This window comes from Mytilus californianus, unplaced genomic scaffold, assembly GCF_021869535.1.
Source record: "Mytilus californianus isolate M0D057914Y unplaced genomic scaffold, xbMytCali1.0.p SCAF_2, whole genome shotgun sequence".
Lineage (NCBI taxonomy): Eukaryota > Metazoa > Mollusca > Bivalvia > Mytilida > Mytilidae > Mytilus > Mytilus californianus.
The window spans coordinates 115,079,295-115,100,555 of NW_026262668.1; positions in this window are offsets into that span (position 1 = coordinate 115,079,295).

Genomic DNA, 21,261 nt, shown 5'->3' on the forward strand with positions numbered 1-21,261 from the left:
CTGAAAATTTCTGTCTGACCGAATGACTTTTTGTCTGACATTTTGTCGGTCAGACAAAGTTTGGGATACACTTTAGTTGGACTGTTGACTGTCTTAATGCTGCATTTTGTTGTTGGATAGCTGATTTTATAGTTGGGTTGCTCACTTATTGATGTATTGTATAGTTGAAATGATCTATTTTATAGTTGGGTTGCTCACTTATTGATGTATTGTATAGTTGAAATGATCTATTTTATAGTTGGGTTGCTCACATATTGATGTATTGTATAGTTGAAATGATCTATTTTATAGTTGGGTTGCTCACTTATTGATGTATTGTATAGTTGAAATGATCTATTTTATAGTTGGGTTGCTCACTTATTGATGTATTGTATAGTTGAAATGATCTATTTTATAGTTGGGTTGCTCACATATTGATGTATTGTATAGTTGAAATGATCTATTTTATAGTTGTGTTTCTGTCTTATTGATGCTCTTTGACAGTTTGCGTGATGCCATGCTGATGAGTGATGTATTTAATTGCAGTTTTATTTCTGTATTCATAGTGTTACTGTTTTATAAATGTATTATGTAGTTGGGTTGCCGTCTCATAAATGTTCTGTGTAGTTGGGTTGCAGTCTCATTTATGTTCTGTGTAGAGAGGTTGCTGCCTCATTAACGGTCTATGTAGTGAGGTTGCTGTCTCATTGATGTATTTTGTAATTGGTTGCTGTCTTGTTGGTATTTACACTAAAGCACCTGTTATGCTTACAAGTTACATATATTATTTATCTACGGAAATGTGTAAATTCTATCTGCATCATAAAGTATGCATTTTCATGTTAGAAAAAAAATTGTATTAAACTTTAATGGTGTTATGTTATTAATTATTTCAGCTCTGTATCAATACTAATTACCAATGGACAATTTGTTAAATGAAACTGTTCCTAAAAGTCACCCATTTGTTTAAGTGGTAAAGATATTTAGTATTTGCCAACTTGCAATCTGCTCCAGTATATTATAGTATACTATATATTAAAAAGGAATTTAGCAATCCAAATATTTAAAGACTTGGAAACAAATTAAGAACTATGACTTCCAAAAGGACGAGCTTCGTGTCTGAAACTTCTATGTAAAATAGCCTGGTTTTAGAGGATTGCAATGGTACATGTATATGGTTGCTCAAAACTAACAAAAGGAAATAGAAATACGAGTACTGTTGCAACTTTTTTTGGTTTTGGGATAGACATATTTAAATGCATAACTATGGAGGGTGGCTGATGGAGCTACAAAAAGGATTAAAGCATAAACTTTACGGACGTCCTCATCCTTCTGAACATAGCTTTGATGATATTACCCCCTGCCCCCCCCCCCCCCCTTTAACTCTTTTTTTAAAGAAATTGCAACTATTGAACTGATTTACTCCAGAATTTTTTTTTTCAATAAAAGGTAAGTTAATATAAACATAAGTTTAAAAATGGCATAATCCTATTGATTATTAAAGATAATTATTGTATGGTGGTGCTGTCGAGATGAGCGGGAAATATTTTTTCGCGATGTCAAAAGGGATATCTCTATAATTCTGGATAGTTTTTCAAATAAAGTTTGCGATAAATGCTGTTGAAAATTACTGCCTCAAGAATACATGATAGGTTTGATAAAAATATAAATCGATATGAGATGATGATAGACTGTTTTTCCCTGGTTAAAAAGGTGAAATATAATCTCATTTTGGTGTAACCATGGCAACAATCTGCATTTATTTGATACAAAATATTGCGAAAAAGGGGGGTGAACATGTCACTAAAGTCTCAAAAATTTGGTCCAAAGGAAAATTTCAATCAATTAGAGTGATACCTTTCCAGAAACAATAGACCTATATCTATCAAGAGGTCCAAAAAAAAGTCATATGCATTTCTGCTTGTTTTTCTATAAAATTGAATTGAAAAGATCGAGCAACAAATCTTTGTTGAAAAACACTACAATAATTTCTAGATCTAGGGCGGTGCGGATAGGAAAATACGGACTGTCAAACAGAAAAATGCCCTATAAAACATACTAAAAACAATCTAAATTATCATATAAACCCACTTGGAAGGCTATATTATTCTTCAACTATCTAAAAATCAATTTTATTGTACATAAAACTTTCATATTTAAAAAATTCACCATGGCCATAATGCGAAACTAAACTTCTAACTGTGTATTGCTACCTTATCTCTGAACCTGAAAACAATTCTACAACATTTTTTTTTACGAAAAGTGCAGGTTGAAGATCGATTAGTACTTCTTAATTTCAGACATGTATGGATTCAGCAGATGTTGCAGTTTATAGAAAGTGCTGTTACAAATCGAAATAATTGTGGTTCATTTTTCTAGCGCCATTGGAAGGGTATTGCTGTGACTTTTTATGCCATTTTTTTTTCATAAGTGTTATGTGTTATGTTTCTGTCAATACTACTGTCCATTGCACAGTCTATATCATAATAATGCCCACTTCATAAGTGTTATGTTTCTGGCAATACTACTGTCCATTGAACAGTCTATATCATAATAATGCCCACTTCATAAGTGTTATGTTTCTGGCAATACTACTGTCCATTGAACAGTCTATATCATAATAATGCCCTCTTTTACTCGTAAAAATGATTTGTTTTTCATCTTAAAGTTAAAAATTGAACTTGTAACAGCAGTTTTTATATAAAGTAGACATAGCAGTATCTAAAATTCTTTGGTTGGTATTTGTACGTGGCTATCTTCAACCTGAACTTTTCACTTTTGTGATCGATTATGTTGTTTTTCGATTAGTGGTCACGCGACTACTTTCACTTTACCACAAGACTTTACAATGTAATAAAACTGTTTACATGTATGTTTTATGGAAATAAAAACATTGACATATAATTTTAACAAAAGTTATAGGTGATAAAAAGCGTGTTTTTGGCAGATACAAATTATGGCCAAAATTAATTGATTTTCCTACAATGTGCCTTAACCTCGCTGCGTAAAACCAAAATGGTGCCGAGACCGGGCTGCAGTTTTCACAGACCACCTTGATGCGAACCGTATTGATGAACCTTTATATATACTGAGGTCAACTGACACTCAAAATGCAGATATTGTAACCATTAATAATATAGTTGAAAATTGTAATAATATTATTCAGGATGCTGCTGAACATGCAGATATGTTTGTTAAATGTACTAGTAATGCTCAGAAAAAATGTAACAAAAAATATAGTCATTGTAAGAAATATTTTAATAGTGAATGTTATGTAAAACGTAAAGCAGGTCAAAAAAATATCATTATAGAGTACGCTGAGTTGTTAATCATAAGAATATTGTATGTAAAAGTAAAGAATACAAGAAAATACTACAAAAACAATTTAGTGAGTATCAAAGGGCATTTGTGACTAAACTTAGAGGTCTGCGTACCCCTGATCCTAAATCATATTGGCTTTTGTTAAATAGAGGTTGTGACAAAGGTAAAGCTACTCAGCAAAAAGTGGCTATGAATGTATTTTTTGATCAATTCAAGAACTTGAATAAAGATTAAAATGATGTAGATATTGTTTTACCTGAAAATATTACTGAATATAATACTATTATTAATTATTTTAATGAGCCTATTAGTGAAAAAGAGGTTGTTGATGCAATTATGTCACTGAAAAATGATAAAGCTTGTAGTAAAGATATGAAACTCAATGAGTTATTGAAGCATGCAGCTAATAAACTTTTACCTGTTTATGTAGAAATTTTTAACATTGTTTTTAAAAGCGGTATAGTACCAGAAACCTGGTCTCAGGGTTATATATGTTCTATATATTAAAAACAAGGGTGATCCTACAGATGCTGTCAATTATAGAGGTATAACTATATCAAGTTGTTTTGGAAAATTATTTACCTGTATACTCAATAATAGATTATTTAAGTATCTTGAAAGTTTAGGCTTGTTATGTGAAGAGCAAGCTGGTTTTAGAAAGGGTAATGGTACTGTTGACCACATTTTAATTTGAAATGTCTCATTGATCTATAATTATTTAGAAGGAAAAAGTTATACTGTGCTTTTGTAGATTTTCAAAAAGTATTTGACTCGGTTAGTAGAGTGTTACTATGGCAAACATTGCTGCGAAATGGTATTGATGGTAAAATGCTTATTGTTGTACAGAATCTATATGAAAATGTAAAATCATGTGTAAAAGAAGGTAATAATTTCTCGGAATATTTTGCTTCCAATTTAGGAGTCAGACAAGGAGAAAACCTCTCCCCGCTGTTATTCTAAATTTTTATTAATGATCTGACAGAGTTCTTAACACATGCCTATGATGGTCTTAATGATGTATGTAATATTTCTCACTTGTTGTTTGATAATGATGATATTGAAGTTTATTTTAAATTGTATTTGTTACTATATGCTGATGATACTGTTATTTTTGTGGAATCTGCCGCTGAATTGCAATCTGCACTAAATGCTATGTTTTTATATTGTGAAACCTGGAAACTCAAAGTCAATGTAGCTAAGACCAATGTTGTTATGTTTTCAAAAAACAGGCAGCGTGAGAATACTAAGTTTTTATATAATAACGAACAAATAGCTGTTTTAGAAGATTTTCAAGATACAGTTTTTTCAAGAAAAGGTACATTTTCAAAAAATGAAGCTAGACTTGTCCAACAGGCAAGGAAGGCCATGTTCTATGTATTGTGTAAAGCGAGAAAGCTTCGTTTACGAATGGATATTTTGTTACAATTATTTGATGCAATGTTTGTACCTATATTGTTATATGGTGCTGAAGTGTGGGGTTACGATAACAATGATATTATTGAATCTTTGCAAGTAGAATTTTGCAAGTATATTTTGAAGGTTAAAAAATGTACTCCAAATTGTATTGTTTAAGCTTGGTAAAATACGCATGTCTATTTGTATTAAAGCCAGAATGGTTGGTTTTTGGCAACGTATTATAAATGGTAAAAAAGAGAAAATATCACGCACGTTATATGATATGTTATATAGACTTGATGAAGGTGATGTGTATCACTCTAAAATGGTTGTCATGTATCAAAGAAATTTTACTTGAATGTGATTAAAATCATTGTTGGAATGATCAAACTGTGGAAAGAAATGTTATTCTGTCAAGACAAGTAAAACAGTTTCTTCATGAAAAACTTGTTGAAAATTGGAAAGCACAAATATTTAATTCACCTTAGTGTATTAATTATAGAATTTATAAGACTGAATTTGGTCTTGAGAAATATCTCTCTGTTCTCCCACCTGATTTGATGTATAATATTATTAAATTTAGATGTGGAAGTCAAAAGGTGCCAATTTGAGGCTGGTAGATTTTTCACTATTGATAGATCTAAAAAAAATTGTGATTTATGTGATAAGGAACAGCTAGGTGATGAGTTTCATTACATTTTAAATTGTAACTTTTTTAGTGCTGAAAGACATTAATTTATACTTGTTCATATCTATAACAACAGTAACAGTATTAGTCTGTCTGAGTTAATGAATAGTCATGATAAATATACATTTATCCGCTTGGCAAAATTTTGCAAAATTGTTATGTCTGTATTTAAATAATCATATTTGCAATGTTCAACTTCCAGCTGCATCCATCAACTTCATATGTATATATGTTTGTTTCTTGCATTATATTTGTTGTTAAATTTATTGTACAATTACTTGTAGAATCGTTTTCATAACAGCGTAGACAACCGTAAAACTTTTGTTGGTAATAATACTGAATAAATTACCTTTAAGTTGTTTGTCATTGGCTATCGATAACAATGATTTTACGCTCGCTAAGTCTGTCAGAGGCCTTCCAGTGGGGATTTAAATAATGATCACTTGTTACACATTTCGATACATAAAATGAAACTTTCTTTTCACAAAACTTTAAAAGATTTGTTTTAAATAATTTTAATAATATTAATAAATTTTGACTGTTGACCGCATTTTTAAAATTAATTTTATTGTTGTAATCCTGTTGGAAGCTGCGCTGTGTAGTTTATTTTTCTTTTATTGTTTATTGCCAAATATAATCAAGACAGACAAAAAAAGTTTGAAAGGTTACATGTTAAAATAGAGAATGGAAATGGGGAATGTTTCAAGGAGACACAACCCGATCAAAGAGTAAACAACTTTGAACAGCCGAAGTCCACCAATGGGTCTTCAACACAGCGAGAAAATCCCGCACCCGAAGGCGCACTTGAGCTGGCCCTTTAACAAAAATGTGTACTAGTTCAGTGAAAATGGACGTCACACTGAACTCCTAAACAAATAAATGAACTAAAATTAAAAAACATACAAAATGAAGACTAACAAAGGCCAGAGGCTCCTGACTTGGGACAGGAGCAAAAAATGCGGCGGGGTTAAACATGTTTAGTGAGATCTCAACCCTCCCCTATACCTCTAGCCTATGTAGATTAAACAAACACACAGCAATACACCGCTACATATTGTGCCAAAGTCGGACTGGGGAGGGTGCATGTTATACTGATTTAACCCACTGGATTGTGTGCCTGCACCAAGTCTAGCCAGGGAGGGATTGCATGTTAAACTGGATTAGCCCCACTAAATTTGAGCCAAACGTCCGGCTATCCGGGTTTTGTGTTGTTCATTGTTAATTAAACGTTTATTTTACTATTTATGGACAGGACTCGATGGTCTTTGTTGTTGTGGTCTCTTAATTTTCCTACCTTTTATCTTTTTATGTATTATTGTCGTATAACAGATCTAAAGCCGTTTAATTACGAAACTATCTGCAATATATTTAATAGTCCTAAACATGCATGACAAATTTGACACTAGACGTTGTACTCAAACAAAAATCAATACACCAATGTATCTAAAGTCACAATTGATACAACTTTATATAAAAATAAGGAGATGTGGTATGATTGCTAATAAGACAACTATCCATAAAGTTCAAATGAAGTGGATGTAAGCAATTATAGGCAACCGTACGGCCTTCAACAATGAGAAAAACTCATACCGTATAGTCGGCTACAACAGTCCCCGACATGAAAAAAATTATGAAACAATTCAATTGAGAAAACCAACGGCCTAATCTACAACAAAACAATTAACGAAAAACAAATTTTCTGCTCTTTGGTCGGGTTGTTGTCTCTTTGATACATTCCCCGTTTCAATTCTCAATTTTATTATAGATATAACTGCATATTAAAATAAGAATATGTGGTGTGATAGACAATCAGACAAATCCCTTCCAGCGGTCAACAGACGTTAGCAATATAGGTCACCGTACGACCTTCAACAATAAGCAAAACACACACTGTATAGCATGAAAGCTTCAAATGGCCTTGTCATGACAAACACGAAAGATGAGTGGATGCAGAACAGAGCGAGTGAAAAAACACGGATACCGCATGGAAACTGACAAATGGTCCGCAATGTTACTTTGGTCAACTCACTTACTTGAAATTAAAGACCTGGCGAATTTAAGTCCCTATCTATGGCTGAGATGTATGTTTAAAAAAAAGAAAAATCAAGGTTTGTTTGGACAAATTTTTTTGCAAGTCTTGGTTTTGAATTATTTGCGAGTAAGCGTAAGGAGTTAATAACAAATAATCGCTCCCAGAAAGACGGGAAAATCCATTAACAAAAGAAAAAATGAATATACGAACTACAGTGCACAGTATATTATATACATATTTTATTTGCGTTCATAAAATGTACGATGTCGTCCATTACTATGTAAATTGGGTCGATTAAAAAAAAAGCTGAATATGTTTATGTTGCCAAGGGTTTTTCACAAGTATAGTAGTTAGCAGAAAAGTTCACCAAACTATACATTTTACCTATTCAAAAACGAAAATGCAAATTTCACAAGGCTTGATCCAAATAGCCTTTTTACTGTCTAATAACTTGCATGTACGAAAAAGACAGGACAGAAGTATATTTTGTCTATATGTTTGGTGTTTGCACACTTTTAAAAGTTGATCATGCATTCGTTTTAAAATAAAATTTTGACCAGATAAAAGTTAAAAGATGACATAATTGTACAACCGCAATTGTTAAATCGCTTTGACGTCCGAAAAAAAGATAATAATCAACACATGCATTGTAACTTTTAAAGCCAGTTAAATCCTTTTTTTTGCTGAAAGAACGTGCGATATCATAAAAATTGATTATCAAAACATAACAAAAACACAAGTAAAGAACATTTAAGTATTCAATATAAATCAAAACACAAAGGTTATTCCTGATTAGTTTTGTTTTCGAATCATTTTATTTAGGCGTTGAGACCCTTTGGTGACCCCACAGTTAAAATGTCTATAACAAATACGTCGTGAATAGTGGGCGTTACAGACGAACGTTCACCTAATCTGAGCCAGTCAATGGGATATTTTAGCGCGCCAATCAATGGTCTCGTCTACGCTGTTATGCACATGATTCTATTATGTCTCATGTGAGGCCTTTAGTGAAATAAAAAGTTTCAAAGTTTCAAAGTTTCAAAGGAAATGTATTTACTCTTTATTTAGAAAATACAATATGTAAATATTGAATGCACAGTTTTTCAGGAGTATAGCAATTATCATATTTCAACACAAAAATGCACATCAAAGATTACATCAACTATATATTGAATATTTATACATAAATAAATGAAACCCAAATGTAATCTTATGTCCTTCAACAATCTTGTAGTTTTAAAGTTCGAAACTAATTTTATTTTTGTATCATCAAGTTAAAAGGGAAGAAATAGTTGTACCTCTGCAAACAAAAGTTTGATGTGTATATACACGAATAAATCTGTCTGTCCGTTGGCTTATCTACCGGTGTGAATTGTAAGCGCAACTTCCCCCTAAACGGCTGTATAGATAGTTCATGAAAATTTCCACAGTTGTATAACACTACCTGATGATGTGAAGAAAGGATTATTATCCCGGTCTAACATGTTAAAGTTGAGAAAATAAAATCGTCTTTCTTTTTTATACAAATAGTATTGTACGGCAGGGTATCCTTTTTGGGTTCATTCACTCATAGATCAAGTCTTTATCGAAAAGTAATATAAGTTATCCTTGAGTGATATATTTCATAAAACAATATATCATGCATATAAGTGTATGACTGTTTGTTTTTTTTTTTCTCTTAACTTATTAACAATGGTTATTGTTATCACTTGGCTCGTGAGCGTCGTCGTCTTCGTACACTTTTTAGTTTGACGAAAAAAAAGTTATATCCGAAATATGCAGGAAAAATATTTTCTCTCTTAAATACATACTGTGATAGACTAAATAGCTGCTTCTGAATATAGTGTAATGTTCTTCTCTATTTCAATACTCTGGAAATAAGAGTTAATACTCATTTGACGGAAATTCGATCAAGAGCTCAGAGATGTTTATTTTTTCTTCAAAACTATAAAAAATGCAATTACTCTGCCCCCGCCAAACTCTCGGCCCAAAGAGACGACTCACTATATAGAGATACACTAAAACTTATTATTACGTAATTAGATTACAGCTTCATCTGACAAATTAAGTATGAAATAGAAAAAAAAGTTTTTAATATTTCATTCTCTGTGGATACTACTCTCAAATAATTTATCATTTTGAACGGACAGTCGTATGGGGAGGAGAATTCGTTTTGAACTCAGATCTTTGTTTTCGACACGTATTAATTAAGAAACACTAAATCATATAATGATAGGACTATGCTATACTTATTTAGATTATATCTTCTTCATTTAAATTGGTCTGAGTTAAGTCTGCAATTTCTCATGTCAGTATTATTATCTCGGCAATATTTTATTAGTTATTGCGAAAGAATGAAACTATTTCTTCAAAAACTTACAGATCCAGATCAAACGGGATATATGGCTGGAATATACATTGGTTAAAACTCATTTTGATTTGTTTTTGAGCATGAGAATACAAAAAATGCCGACCAGTATATTGTTTGCCATAGATGCTTATACACTTTCTATCGTTCAGGGAAATGTTTCCCCTACCTCACCACAAAGGTGGCAAGAAAGATTTAATATTGAAATAAGCCATGAAAAATGTAAAAATATTTTATTCACTGGCTTTTGAATGTACTATAGAAAGTAAACTACATGCTTTCCAATGTAAAATTTTACACAGAATAGTCTCTCATAATCATCTTCTCGAAAAATATAGATTTTCATATACTAATGAATGTGCCAGTTGTAAGGAGATAGAAATTATAGAGCATAGTTTTTTTTTAATGCAAGGAAATAAAACAATTTTGGAGAGAATGTTTTAATTGGTGGTATTATGTTTTTGCAGTATGAATATTTTTGAATGAAGACAGTGTCATTTTTGGTGTTTTGAATTCTGATAACTTAGTTTTAAATTGTTGTATTCTACGGGCAAAGTATTACATTAATTATGAAAAGATCACACAATTTACTGTGCAATATTTCCTTAAATTTTTGAAAAGACGTTTCGAAGTTTTACTATATGTATATCTATCTCAAGACAAACACGAGTCATTTGTCGACAGATTGGGGTAAATTATGGAATTTATTTAATGTATTTTGAATATGATTTAATGAACTCCAAAGTTTCTTAAGATAGTATCATGTACTGTATAGTCACTACGAAGGCTTGTGAATCCTTATATATTTCTTAGTCGCATAATAACAATTGCATATAGTTTATTCACTTATGTTTAGTAAAAATGTATGTATGCACTGTAGTTTGATTACCAAAAAGATCAATAAAAAAATTTAAAAAAGCTATAACTGGCAGATCAATGAGATCACACAGTGTTATTTACCTCAGTTAATAATATGTTTTAACAACATGCTTTCACACCACCTTTATTTGGCATGTTGGACTTTTCACTTGAATATAATCCAAGATAATTTGAAAACGGGCATGATCAGGAGTTAGAATTACAAATGTGGATTAGAATGATATATTTATGATTGGTTATTGCTGGTTTAACATCCAGTAGAAAATATTTCGTGTATATCTATGACTATTTCTGAAAAAAAATTGGTTCTCTTTCCTCCACTCATTCACCAACCTTTCATATCTGTTTATCACTCAATATATGTTCTAGATTTGTGGCTAAACTGTACAAATAACCATTGGCTTCTTCTTTTTTTTTTTTTTTTTTTTTGCTTCCTTATAGTTTGATATCAATGTACATTTATGTATATGTGGTCTATGTTAATTTCCTACTGTTGAAACTACATGTTTAAATGTTTTGATAAACATTTTTTGATCCGTATCCAGTTATTCTTATGTTGAATATAAATAAAAGATTTATGGAAACAGCAAGTGTCAATATGACATCAACCATGGGACAAAATAATTTGAAAATGACACACAAGTCTGAATATTTCTCAGCTTTTACAACAATAATCTGTAGGAAAATATTGTAAACCAACCTTCACACAATACCACTACGCCAGTGTTATCCGTCTCTCATTATGCATATGGAGGAGATGAATTGTGATTTATCCAACACTAGTAACTTTTCAAAGCAATAACTCAAAAGTGTTTTCTACTACTCCAATTATCTTAATATGCAACATTTATTAGCATGCAATAAAATACAGCTTCACAAGAACAATATCTTATCCTTTGAACCTCTATATAAAAACAAAGAGATCTGTTATGATTGCTATTGAGACAACTATTCAAATGACGTGGATATAAGCAAACATAGGTCACTCTACAGCCTTCATTAATGATTAAACTCCGTATCGCATAGTCAGCTATAAAAGGGCCTGAGAAATAAACAACTGAATTACAGGCTCCTGACTTTGGGCAAGCACATACCGAATGTTGCGAGGTTAAACATGTTTCTGTGGGCTAAACCCTTACCTCGGACACTGGTGGAATTTGACAAGACTTACTTATATATGATTTTTTCTAATTATATTCCAAAAAAAGGCAACAGTAGTATACCGCTGTTCAATAGTCATAAATCGATTAAGCGAAAACAAATCATGGTTACAAACCAAAACCGAGGGAAAAACATCAACTATAAGAGGGAAACAACGGAACAACAGAAACACTGAACTGCTACAAAAACATACGCCAACATACATAGAAACGGACTATTTGATAACAACTACATATTCCTGACTTAGTACAGGACATTTTAAGAAAAAAATGGTGGGTTGAACCTGGTTTTATACCGCTAAAATGACAACATTACGTGACAGGAATAAAGTACAAATAAACGCAAGAACACTCAGGACAGAAAAATACATAAATAAATAATATAATAGTGCATTACAAAATGTAAACCACAGAATAACAACGGACACCTCCCATTCACCAGTACACCACAATAGAATTATGAACTGTTCGTCACATGCACGAATGTATCAACGCCACAAAAAGTGACGTCACAGGTAAATTTCTAAAAATAGAATATAAAATTGGGATTAAGTTTGTAATGGTGTTATTTTATGTATTTTCTAACCATTACAAGAATATTAATATAGAATTGTGTTAATAATGGTGTAATAATTTGTATTTTCTAACCATGTCGGTTTTTCTTCTTAATCAAAACTGTGTAAAAACAAATAAATCCTCTGCATATAGTTGCTTTAAAGTAAAAAGCATTTGAATGAACTAGCTTATTAATTATCTTAACTTTTATATACATATAGAAAATAAAAATAAAATTCAAACCACAAACGATAAGACACAACACAATATCCAACCAGACTTACAAAAGAAACATCATAACTAAATATATGAAAGTTGGATGTATAAATACCGAGACACATCTAATAGCAATGCGAATTCACACTCAGCAAAACAGTCATATTCGGGAATAGGTCACGTTCGGTATTTAGCAGACCAGACGACGTAGATGGTAAACCACAATCTAAGACGTGGTAAAAATGTCGTTAGTTAGTTTAGACACAGACACATCGTACAGATTAACCAATTCGTGATGGTGTCCATAAAATTTACGGAGTGTCATTTTTAATCTTTCCTCCTCATAACTCTGTTGAAGCAGTTTCTGCGTAAAGAGCACACTCCTGTACACGAAGTCCGTATAGTGTGAACATGCACGAGCATAACGTATTAACTGAGATATGTAAACACCATACGATGGGGCAGAGGGTATGTTACTGCTGAGAAATGGGAAATTGATAATTGGGAAGTTGAAATCGTCCCGTTTGTCATAGATTTTAGTGTGAAGTCGTCCATCTGTGTCAAGATCAAAGTATGAAACAGTCCTTCTAGTATCAGTAGTATCCTTAATTTAAAGTTCAGTGGGATATGTAAGATGTAAGTACTGACCAAGTCATGTCACTGATACTTAGGTTCTATCCTGGTTTGCCTACATTTAATTGCAGTTTTGTAAAAAACATAAGATAGTTTGTTGTTATAGAATTATAATTAATTTCTGCATTGTTTAAATTAAAGGAAATATGCAAAAAAAAATTTACAATATATGTGCCATTTTTTGAAATATCAAAGAAATTTACCAGGAAAATGCATTGAATTTGTCAAATATTTTCAGTAGAATATACTGAAATGTATGTCATTTTGACAAAATATCAACAAAATTTCTAAATTGTTGATATAATTCTGAAAAAGAAAAGAAAGAATAGAATAAGTGCCGTTTAAATTTTTTTTTAATTTTTGTAAATACTCAAATTTAGATATAGAATAAAGCAATAAATTCAAACAAAACATGTATTTGCTTGTTTCAATCAATATTCACGAAAGACAAGTTTTTAAAGCAAGTATTATCAGTTTATCAAAGCTATTTACAATTTCCCACTCTTACAATTCTGAAAGGCATCGTTGAAGCTGACAACGTACCCACTACAACAACATTTACCGACTACTTGACAGAGTTTTGGCATGAAGGATACTGCTTTGTATTGAACTACAACTTAACCGAAGGACTCCGCACCACCAATCACCTGCATAAATCGCAAAACAAGATTAAGAAGAAACTTCAATAAATTTAGATTTGATTATAACTACAAATCATATTTAAAGATGAAATACAATGAAGGAGCCTATAAAGAAAAGATACGTGGTACATAGGGAATGAATATAAAAAAGGGGAAATATTGTAACCGACAGATGTAATGCATGCAAGGAAATGAAAAATAATGTAATTTTAATGATGGACCATTGCTTTATAAAACAGCATAACAAAATATTGAACTGTAAGGCAAATTCAAAAAGGGGAAGGCCATAAAAACTGACAAAATCAAACGTTATCATACAACAGAATAAGTGAAAAACAACTGCCGTATTCCTGACTTGGTACAAACATAGTATAAGTAGTGCCTGCAAAATATTAACGATTAACGTTCATACAGGTTTCTATAACTAAGGGACTGGTAATTTGTAACCAGAAGGGGGACAGCCTTAACTTTTTTTTTTTGGAATGGAAATGGGGGTTATTCAAATTTTCAATACTTCAGATGAGCGGAGGGGGGCATTAAAATGTTTTCACAAGATATGAGAAGTTCTGTTTTTCAAACATGAAAAAATTATAGCTTATTTGATGAATACTCTAAATTAGTATTTGATTATTCAGTAGAAGTGTCCAACTCTTGATTCGGATGTCATATCTTTATCTCTTGTGTTCTCATTTTTTAATTTAAACTTCATTTAAATGTTTTATTCATGTGAGTCATGACCATCTGCTGTTTGTTTGTTGAACATGAAGAATGACAATAAAAGAGAATAATAGTTTGACGTTTTTGCAGATTTTCTAGAAGGTTTTCTTAATATTGTAGCATTTTCCTTTTAATAAAATCACTGATAATATTAATAATTGTTTCCCAACCTGATTAATAGTAAAACTCGTGATTGAGCATATATTTCAATGGTTCAATATGATATCAGGCGTGTGGAATTTTCAATATGTCTTTATATGAATAATTTTCCGTTCTGACCTGGAGATGTGGATTCAAATGACCCTCACCCAATGATCCCCTTAAAATAAAAAGAAAAATTAGGCATGAAAGACATCATTCATTTTTGCCTCGCCCCGCTCGGCTAACTTGTTAAGATATAAATCCTAAGTTTCAACATGTTGTTTAGGAACGTATCAATGCAAATTTACTATCTTCCATAATAAAAGATATGAATAATAGGATGAAATTTAGCGAAGGTGTGATCAATGTCAATGAGACCATAACAGATATATCTAAATAAACATTCATATGTGCCTGTTTCAAGTCAGGATCCTTTAATTGAGTGGTTACCGCTTATTGCTGTTTCTCATATTTGTTTTTTTGTTTGTTTCGTATTTTGTATAGTTTGTTCTTGTATTGTGTCGTTGTAACATTGTCTCAGGTTAGGATAGGATTGGCGCCTTCAAAAAAGTTTAACCCGCCACATTCTTTATGTGCCTGTTTCCACTACTGATACACTATTCTATTGAATAATAATAATTTAAATATAAACTGTATGCATGCATTTTTTGTTGTTTATAATAACTAAAGGCTTGAAAGAGCCTGTGTCTCTCACATGCATGTTCAACAATGGCATTTTTTTTTAGTAAAAATCCTTTTTAAAGGGGAATAACTCAATTAAGAGTAAACTAACAGTTTCAGTCACGTTGAGATATTTGTAGATCTTATCCTGCTGATAATGTTTCCTTTTTAAAGTTTCTATTTATCTATTATAGTTTAGAAAGTATTAGGCAAAAAATGTAATACAAAAATGTTAGATAATATCATTAAAGGTCAATAACGAGTCAACTGAAGATTTCGATCAGTATTGCTTATTTGTAGATCTTGTCTTGCTGATCATTTGTGCTATTTAAAGTTTCTATCTAGCTAATACAGTTTTCAAGATAATAGCCAAAATCGAAAAAAAAATGTAAAAAATCGTCATTAAAGGGCAAAAATTTCAATAAGGAGTCGACTAACGATTGAGGTCATGGTTGACTTATTCGTAGATCTTGTTTTGCTGGTCAATTTTGGTTTTTAAAGTTTCTATCTATTTATTACGATTTTAAGATATTAGCCAAAACGCAAAAAATTGGTAAGAATCGTCATTAAAGGACAATAACGCTAAAAAGGAGTCGACCGTAGATTTCAGCTGTGTAATTTTTTTTTGTAGATCCTGTTGTGGTGATCATTTTTGCTTTTTAAAGATTCTATCTATATTATAGTTTTTAAGATGTTGGGCAATAACACAAAAAAACAGTAAAAATCGTCATTAAAGGGAAATATCTCTAATAAGGAGTCGTCTGACGATTTAAGTTATTATTACTTATTTGTATACATTGTCTAACTGATTATTTTTGCTATTTAAAGTTTCTGTCTATCTAGTATAATTATGGATTATAAGCAAAAATTAAAAGCATAAAATGGAAAAATTTGCCATTTAAAGGCAATAACTCCTATAAGAAGTCGTCTGACAGTTTTGACGTAAATAGACAAAAGGTAGAGCTGGACATTCATAATTGTTTGCCCTGTCAGATTTTCTCTATTCATAGCGGTTGTCAAAATAATAGTGAAACTTTCATTTTACTCCTATGTTCTATTTATAGCCATGTCGGCCATCTTGTTTGGCAGACGGGGTCATCGGACACATTTTTAAAACAAAAATACACCAATGGTGATTGGTTAAATTTGGCTTAGTAGTTTCAGAGAAGAATATTTCGTAAAAGTCAACAGATGACGACGGACGACATCAAACGATGGGCACCGAGTGAGGAGAAAAGCTTACTTGGCCCTTTGAGCCAGATGGGCTAAAATATTGAAGTGTTGGTGGGTTTAAATTTTTATGTCTTAGGAAGGGCGGTCTTGAATTTATTTGTCTTCTTCAAGGTGGGGACATGAAAAAATTAAGAGAAATTCCGATGTTTCCTCCCATCGTCTTCCCAATCCAAATGAAAGAAAACGACCAGTCCTCAAGGAGATACAGAAGTGTCTACATTGTAGATAACCATATTGCTTGAATAGTTTAAATAGAGAGACAATTAACTAATGGTGTATTTCAAGTTCCGTTAATTTAATTTTAGGAAGTTTAAAGACATTAGCATAAAAAGCCAAACAATATTTTTTAAGTAAAGGATATATGATATCATTAACTCGAGTAAATTTTAAATTTAGTAAACACCACAAGAAATGACTGGGATACAGAAATACGGTATCCTCTACTTTTAACTTCCAACAGTATAATCAATGATTAAAAATAGTTATGAACATCAACGGTGATAAATGTCGCACGTGGTATTCCCAATGTTAAGAGGGGAATATGATACTCAGATGGGACTATGAAGTTTTGTCTAGTGACACCTGGGATAGTCTCAACCAAAACAATTTTATTTTGCTATCATTATTTACATGCAGTGGAACATGAAATACTTCTTCTCTAAAGACAAAGTAACACGATTTTACTTCCCCCTCCCGTTATCCGCAAAAGTAAAATATACAAATATGTACGACACAAATTCATTAGGAGAATCGTATACATGTACATATAATGCTCTGTCAACCTCCCTGCAAAAAACCAACCCAAATTAATGAAACATTTTATTAGAGAGAGTCAATAGCCGTATACGAATTAATGGAATTCAGGGAAAAACTGAATGAATATTGGAATGAAAAAGTTGCGGCAAATTCATTCACTGTTTATTAAAATCATCGTGGAGTTTAATAAAAATGAACCCGAATATCGATCTTGGAACACGATACACAAGAAACTTAATTTGACCAATTTTCCCAAGGGCATTTATATAAATGATAATTGTGACAGTTTTAGAGGAAAATTGTTATACACCAGGATACTCAGTCATTGCGTGTTGCAGTTTTCGTTTGACAATTGAACAGTTGTGCCACTTATAGAGCAATACTTATTGACACTGGGTATCCCATTCCGAAAACCCGGAGGGATCCGAGGTGCAATTAATGAAAAGAAATTAATGTAACAGTGGGTGTGTAAAATCTGGATCCGATTCCCGCGGAGCATAATTTCTCGATTTTTATCGATTTTTATCAATTTTACCTACCCACCGTTACAATCTGTTCATTAGTTGTTTTGCGGGTTTTGGATCCCTTCGCGGATTTCGGATCGGGATACTTGGTGTTATTGGTATCATTTGTAACAAATTGTTATCTGTTGATTTATTTTATTCATGTCGTTTGGCTTTTCACGGAATCCACCCATCAGCGTCTAATTTAGAGCAGAGGAGACAGAGCCATATTAAGAAAGATTTGACGGTCTAAGGATTTTCAAAATATTGTGATGCACTGCACTTAATAAACCGTATAGGTTTGAAAATTATGAATGAGGTTGTTTTTCTCACATTATATGTTCACCCTCAATCAAAGTTTTTGAACGCATCCTATTTATAACGTGTTTTTTTCCTTTTTTACATCACTGGGCCGATACCTCTGCTGGTCGACTATAAGTCCCCGAGAGTATCATCAGCTGAGTAGTCAGTACTCTGGTAATAACCTGACTTATAACAAATCTTTCTAAAATTGTCCGTTTTATAAATTATATATGGTTTCATCCCTCGGGCAAAGTTGACGTTAGATGGATTTAGCTATTTTAATTAAAGTTTAATCAAGAGGAAAATTCAAAGACACCATCAGAAACTGTATGAATCGCATGAACTCAAAAGGAGCGAGACTGGGTACGTCGACATGTTACACTATGCATGCATCATCCGCCATGAGAATCAAAACTCCGTTAAAGTGTCACAATCGGGGTAAAACTACAGATTAGACGACTATACTGGTATCCAAAGATATAAGACTGTGAAAACATGTCGCTAGTGAGTTGAGACATAGGTATATCGTATCGTTCAACCAATTCGAGAAGTTTTAAATTCTACTGCTGTCTGTATTCTATCATTAATTGTTACGTCAGGTAATCATTCAGATGTTTGTTAATATCTTTTTTGAAATAAACTGCGGTCACGGAAAAAACGTATCTGTAGTCTCATACAAAAAAGGACAAACCTTAAACCAACGACATTAGCACAAGCAAATTGAGAACTGACAGACAAAAGATGCCAAACATAAAACCCACGACATCAATACAAACACACTGAGAACTGACAGACAGAATATGACAAACATAAAACTCTGACATCAGCGCAAGCAAACTGAGAACTGACAGACAAAAGATGACAAACATAAAACCCATGACATCAGCCCAAGCACACTGAGAACTGACCGACAAAAGATGAAAAAACAAAAAAACCCAAGTCATCAGCAAAAAAACACTCAGAACTTGCAGACAAAAATGTGAAACAGTTCATGTTTGAGAGTACTAGATTCATTACGAAACTTGTAATAGCTTATATTTGTGTGTGACATTGATCAAATAAACATTTGCATGCGAATCAGGAATATCGTCAAATAGCTGTTTCTACAACAGAGAAATGATTAGAATGTTCTGGACGATTGGATCTAGATTAGATGCATCAGCAAGTTATTGATGATCAAGTATCAAAAATTCATAACACGAAACCAAGTATAAAAAATAGAAGAATCGCATGGACTCCAAACGGAGCTAGATCGGGTGCGTCGACAGAATATCAAGCGTCTCTTGCTATACATGCTTACCTACCACGAGAATCCACACTAGACACTATGATACAATGTGTAAAATTATAGATCAGACTATTCTAACATCTAAAGATCTGAGACCACCAAACAGATGTTGCCAGGGAGTTGAGAAACAGACACATCGTATTAATCAACCAATTGATGATGGTGACCATAACACTTATGGAGTGTCGGTTTCAGTCGTTTCTTCCTCGTAACCCTGTTGAACAAGTTTTTGTGTAAAGAGTACACCCCTGATAACGAAGTTCGTATAATGTGAACATGCATATCTTTGTCAATATCAAGGAAAATATCAAAGTATAAGGCAGACCTCCTAATGGACTGGGATATATGAGCTACAAGCACTCATTGAAATATGGTTATTGAGTAACAAGACATAAGAAAAATAGCAGTCTATTGATAATCTCAGTCTTGTTGACTTTCTTTGATTCAAACATATATAGCTTACAGTTTTATTATGATTTAAAGATAATTACCCAAAAACGAGAGAAAATGGTATTGCTAGTAATAGCAGGGCAAAATCTAGTATGAAGAGTTAATTGACAAGATTGATAATGTTGACTTATTTGCAAATATTGTCTTCCTGGTAATTTCTCTTTTGTATAAAGTTTCTGCCGTTTATATTTTTCAAATAGCCCAAAACACAAACAAATGTTTAAAATGAATCATCACTTAGGGGCAATAACTTCTTGAGGGTGTCGATCAACAAATACGAGTTTACTGACTTATCTGTAGATTTTGATTTGCTATAACAGTTACCCTCTATTATATTTTTCATCATAAAACTAAAAATACTAAATGGGTAAAAACGGTTATTCAAGGTAGCACAAAAGTCTTTTTTGTAGGAACATACAGCTGTTTGTGTTTGAAATGATATATCTTTGTTATCTGATGAGATATAAAGACAGATAAAGTACTGAGAGAAAGAAGTTCCAATGAACGTTTTGTAGGAACATACAGCTGTTTGTGTTTGAAATGATATATCTTTGTTATCTAATGAGATAAAAAGATAGATAAAGTATTGAATGGAAGAAGATCCAATGAACGTTTTGTTGTAACATGCAGCTGTTTGTGTTTGAAATGATATAGCTTTGTTATCTGATGAGATATAAAGACAGATAACGTACTGAGAGAAAGAAGTTCCAATGAACGTTTTGTAGAAACATGCAGCTGTTTGTGTTTGAAATGATACATCATTGTTATCTGATGAGATATAAAGACAGATAAAGTACTGAGAGAAAGAAAGTCCAATGAACGTTTTGTCGTAACATGCAGCTGTTTGCGTTTGAAATGATATATCTTTGTTATCTGATGAGATATAAAAACAGATAACGTACTGAGAGAAAGAAGTTCCAATTAGCGTTTTGTTGTAACATGCTGCTATTTGTGTTTGAAATGATATATCATTGTTATCTGATGAGATATAAAGACAGATAAAGTACTGAGAGAAAGAAGTTCCAATGAGCGTTTTGTTGTAACATGCTAATGTTTGTGTTTGAAATGATATATCTTTGTTATTTGATGACATATAAAGACAGATAAAGTACTGAGAGAAAGAAGATCTTGTGTCTGAGATAATACTTGGACACACTGCTACTCATATTTCAAAGGCAAAGAATTTATTTTTGGGGTATTTTTTTCAGCCTTTCACCTGAAGATTGTTGTAAAACATGAAAGTACTTGTGAATATTAAATAATATATGCATTATCTGGCAATATTGGACTTTTTTTATTTAAATATATATATGGCAGTCAGC